Below are 6,136 nucleotides of genomic sequence, written 5' to 3'. Positions count from 1 at the left end.
AGAGCCCACAGGATAGCAATTCTTTAAGCAAGAGTACGAGAGCCCACAGGATAGCAATTCTTTAAGCAAGAGTATAAGGCCTCAGGATAAGAATTCTGTCTTGTTGTCTTTTGCCTTCTCACGCTATATGCATGTATCGCATAAAAAATGACACGAAAATATGACCTTATTTCAGTGATGAAAATATGTAAAATTGACATCTTAACATATACCTGAAGGCTAGCGAGTTAAAATACAAATAATGGCATGTCATGTGACATGTTGATTTAAAAAATGCAGGTGATCTTTGCAAGATGGGCCGATATGACAAAATTGACTGAAACCTTTATCCAAACATCAACATATGCGGCAATACCACCTGGGCCATTTGCATCCTAATCCAAGTGTTGCTACCCTTCTGGTGCTCTCTCTCTCTCTCTCTCTCTCTTTCTCTCTCTCCCTCTCTCTCTCTCTCTCTCTCTCTCTCTCTCTCTCTCTCTCTCTCTCTCTCTCTCTCTCTCTCTCTCTCTCTCTCTCTGTTCACTTCACCCCTCCCCTTCTCATTCATGACCTGTAGGACATCTTGCCCTCGAGTGGACCCCGCAACCCCTGCCCCTCCTCTATGGACGCTATCAGTTGATGCTCAATATTGTGAATCGAAGTAATCAATTTGCATATATGAATAGGTGACTTCCTCACCGATTTTTATACTGCATTGCTATATTTCCTGAGAAGCGTTTCCGTTTTGCCATTACTGTGTTCATAATGACCTCAAGCTATTCCAACACACATCCACACCAAAAAAGTGTGGGGTTGTCAGTTTTATTGTAGTCATTGGATGGTATAGCGACGGTTATTTCATTGCCCCTTAAAACTCGCGATAAGACCTTGACTTTCAAGTATGTTACAATGACCTAACTTTCCAATCTGCATTCACTCCCTTAGCCATGTTTGAGTTGGTAACTGTTTTCCCTTTATCTTCGGTGTTAAAAAATCTATATATAAAAAAGTTGCCACACTAGTTCCATGAAGGGCTAGCATGCCTATAGAGTGGCTGCATTCACAATGCAGTATTAAGGGAATATATATTAACATAAATCACTTATGCTTAATCATACACACTAAGGCTGTTCAAATAAAAAAAAAAATCTAATACTGACAAGAAACAGTGAGAATGGCGATTCAATAAGCATGTTCTCACAAAGAAATGGTTTTTAATGTACAAACCCTTGGATTTATCAAAACGCCACTTTATTATCTTACTGGCAAGGGTCGTGTGACATTAATAGCCATTACTTTTCGTCTCCTTGCCTAATCTCCAAGGCTTGTTAAAAGGACTATCACTTACATGCTGTAAATTTTAACATCACTCTGTATTCCCGGAAGAAACACTTGAATCGCATGCTTTAAATCTAAGAGTATTTTGTTATTTTTGTATTCATATAACAATGTCATTCTATTTCCTACGTATCAGGCTATTGCATAATAAAAAAACACATATCAATTAGTAAGCGTTACTGATTAACATTATGCTAGCTCCTAAAGGGTTTATTCCGTATATCTATCCTAATGCACAAGCATCTTCGTTAGGCAACAGGAACATCACTTCCTTGCTCTCTCTGAACACGAGAATGCGAGGTGGTAAAAATAACGATTAATATGAAGCATCTTGTCGAGACGCGCAAAGAAAAGTTGCGTTTCATTTTACTGTTGTGTTTAATTGCAATAGGGAAAATGAAAAATATAATGTATTGCCAATGAGGAAAAAAAACGGAGGAATCTTTAGTACCGATTCCAGTAAACGAGGCTGTTGCGCCATGTCACGGAACAAGGAAAAAAATATTATCCAGGTCACGAGAACGGCCAATGCACATGCACTGTAACCTTATTTTGCCACTTTATAGAAGCTAAGCTCTAAAGAATTACATGTAAGCATGCGCATGCGCAACACGGTCTCCATGTACACATGCGCATGCGCAACACGCTCTCCATGTACACACATGCGCACACATAAACAAATGCGCGCGCACACACACACATAAATAAGCACATATACACACAAATGCACAGACACATGGGAAACGGTATACGGTAACTCGGCAACTATCCGTAAAAGTTCGCTTACCTTGGGGTTAAATCAGTACCACAGGTCACGCGTGGCGACGCAACGTTTTGCTGGTGAAAGTCTGTACCCATTGGGTATGCAGTGCACATAGGTATCACTTTCTTCAAACGCTTCCTCGAAACGTCATATTCGTTCATTTTGTACAGTATACCATACATTGTACAGTGGTAGAAAGAAAAAAACACAATGCGCAAAAATATAACTATGAAAATGAAAATGTTTCAAAAATCCTCCTGGATTCCATCTTCACGCCTGAGATGGAATCCAGAAGTTTGAAACTGTTGTCTCGATTTTAATAAATTTATTTGTGCATTGTGGGTTTTTCTACCATAGTATCAACACGGTAGAGGCTTTTCCAGTGTACAGTGTATGCATTTTGTACAGTATACTATATATGTCAGTCAATCCGGTTAACATATAATTTCCTGAACATTTTGGGTGTACACTCTCTCAGACGATTCTATGTGATGAATGATTAACGTCCATGACTTCTGACGTATTTTTAGCATATGTTGCCTAATTGGGTAAACGCGCATAACATGAAGTTTGAAAAACTAGCGCCCCCGGGTGGGCTCGAACACCAACCTTTCGGTTAACAGCGAAACGCGCTAACCGATTGTGCACGGAGGCTTGATGTAATCATGGTTGCAGCAGATATGACAATTTTAATATACCACTGTGCTGATACTCCCGTACTTGATTATATCGTAGTCACACCGTTTTCTTTAAATTCCTCCTCTATCTGCTTTGCTTATGTTAAAATTCAAAGGTTCTGCATACTCTACTATTTCCTACAAATCTAACTTTCGTGTGTGACTTGTAGATAACACTCTCGAGAGCCGTATCGACGTTCATGGTTTCAAGATAAGTATTTATATATGTATGTCCATATTATAAACATATATATTTATAGTATATACATGTATATCTGTGTATGCATATACAAATATCCGTACACAAAATAAATATGCATAGGGTGTGTATAGACATAGACACACACACACACCTGATTTTGTACTGGCTTTTGTTTATCTGTTTATTTTGTTGTTATTGATGTTTAGTTTACTTTGCTATGTGTTGTTTATATGTTATGTATATATAGTTTGTCTCTCTATCTGTATTTCTATGTATATTTTCAGCTCTGGCTGCATGAAAATCAATAAACCGATTATTTTATTATTATTATTATTACACACACACACACACACACACACACACAACACACACACACACACACACACACACACACACACACACACACACACACACACACACACACACACACACACACACACACACACATGTGTATAAATACACATAGGTGCATATATATATAAATTTATATGAATCCGAAGACTCACATACACACACTTACACACATGTACGTATTTTTTAATGATGTATGCTTTTGGTGTTCAAATTATAGAGGTTAATATCAGTTTGGTGCTACTCGATTATAGAGAAACGCTTGCCAAGTTTGTTTACACAGAGAGACCTAAACTAACGCTGTCTATAAACTCATTAACACACCTAGAGTTAAAAGAAAAAGAAAAAGTGTTCAGGTACATTTCGGTGTACTTACAACACTCCCATACTTCCACGCAGAGACGCACATTGCATGTGTAGTTAAATATCTTAAAATGTCAGGATGCAAAAAAATCTATATGTCTCTACACATTGTCTATGTACATATAGATCTATATACTGTATAACTATATTTATGTGTGTATACATATATGTTACACATATCTACATCTAAATACTATATTTAAGCATAATCGATATCATGCACGTACACATCACATGCACGCTCGCGCGCGCGCTTGGGTCGTGTGTATGTGTGTGTGTGTGTGTGTGTGTGTGTGTGAGTGTGTGTGTGTGTGTGTGTGTGTGTGTGTGTGTGTGTGTGAGTGGTGAAGGGAAGAGATTACATCAAAAAACGGACCAAGGCTATAGGAAACAAAAATGAAAATGAAATCGCTTGTAATTTAAAATAACTGTCTTCTGGCTTCGGTACGTCTATGAGTACGAACTGAAAATTTGCATCAGCGATCTCTATACATACCACAAGGAAGTGGATATATATAGAGTTAAGCAGTAAATTTCAATGTTCAAAACAAGATAAGCCTACATATCCATCCTGACTCCAACTGATTAGCCATACTAAATTCCTCTCTTCTCTCTCTTCTCTCTCTCTCTCTCTCTCTCTTCTCCTCTCTCTCCTCTCTCTCTCTCTCTTTTCACTATCTCTCTCTCTCTCTCCTACCTATATAAATCTAAGTCTAGTTCATATTAATATGATTACAAAAAATATATTTCCACCTCTTTACGTCTCTTCGATACAGGTTGGATCAAAACTTGCCTGCCAGCAAAAAGTTGGTAAAAGTCATACCCTGTTCAAAATTACATTTTTGCAATGGTGCACCTTGTGAATACACAGTATCCACAGTATGCTTTTCTGTATTTCCGGATGAAGCAGGGAGGCGTAAATTCAGTGTTAACCCAAAATAGTCAGGTTACAAATCATTATACTGTCCTTACTTATATTTTAATGTAATTATTAGGATTTATGTAAAATAACTTCGCAAAATCGTCATTCTCTAAAGTTAAAATTAATTTTGATAATCGTGTAATAGATGATAGTTTTATATTGATTTATTGTTTATGTGGAATATTGTCTAAAATGTCAATACAAATGACGGGGAAAACATTCTAAGAATAACCAAAAACAATCCCAAGTGGTAATAAAGCCAGTTTTATAGGCTTAAGATGGAGAGATATGTCGTAATCCTGAGAGATATGCTATTCTTCACACGGGATACTGTACTATCAGGTGAAGATATTCGTTCCCTTAAAAAAATAAGTGACCCTTGCCAAACTCTAATTATAGAATAATGGTATGATGTGACTCGAGTAGAGAAGAGTTCAGAGTTATGTCAAGGGCATGCTTGGTAGTGCAACCAGTCTGCATATTCTCCCTGTGGTAATTCAACATCTGTAGGGAGCTGCGGATCCGGAATACCATGTATCAAAGCTAAGCAAAGTAAATTCACAGGGCTTAGCCAATTAGTTTAGTAGGACTCTTTAAGTTATTCCAGAGACTTCCTTCCCCTTCCCGCTGCACGCTAATCACTATCGAAAGCCATTCACTTTTTCTATACTGAATAACTATTTTTCAAAGCTTGTTCTGCAGTTAAAACCTTGTACATTTTCTTCCAAAGCCCAACTGTAATATTTCGAAGTTCGGTGATCCTAACGATTCCATTGGGTTTCCGTCGTAAAACTAAACTCGTGAAACAGGTGATTCCTACGGTTTTTGTTGTTGTTGTTGTTGTTGTTTCTTGTTTTTTTTTTTGGACATGAGAATATGGATCAAGGATCTCAAGCTTAGGTTGCTTATATACCAGCCCTTTAAAAACCCCAGCAAAGTGTAACTAGAAATCAAGAACTTACAGCTACATTTTTTGATTTGCTACACGTTTCTCCATTTATACAAGGCAACTAATGACTAATGTCAATGATGAAACGGTCCAGTAATGTGAACTAGCATCCAACGAGAGATAATTATTGTCAGGCCTATCCATCTTTTGGGCTCCATCATTGGGATTATATTACGAATGACATCTATTGCAATCATATTTTCATTCTTAACCAGTACAGAGTCAAACTTATATAGCTAAATACATATATACTAATGTTATAACAGAAATATCTTTTCCTAGAAAAAAAAATGGTAACCCCGATTTTACAGTATCCAAATTCTATATGTCAACCCACCGCCGTACGACATCCATGTTAACATCATATAGACCTTTATTTACTAAAACCTACGCCCCGGGTGGGCTCGAACCACACCTTTCGGTAACAGCCGAACGGCTAAACCCATGTGCACGGAGGCTTACTTTAAAATGTCTCAGAATTTGACTCTGCAAGATAAAATTGGATGACTTACAATGCGGTTTCGATCCTTTGAAAACATATTTTAATACTATTTCCTTAGTAGGTTCACCGTGATTGACATTTTATACAAAA

This window comes from Penaeus monodon, chromosome 14 (genome assembly GCF_015228065.2).
Source record: "Penaeus monodon isolate SGIC_2016 chromosome 14, NSTDA_Pmon_1, whole genome shotgun sequence".
In the NCBI taxonomy this organism is placed as follows: domain Eukaryota; kingdom Metazoa; phylum Arthropoda; class Malacostraca; order Decapoda; family Penaeidae; genus Penaeus; species Penaeus monodon.
This window is presented reverse-complemented; position numbering follows the sequence as displayed.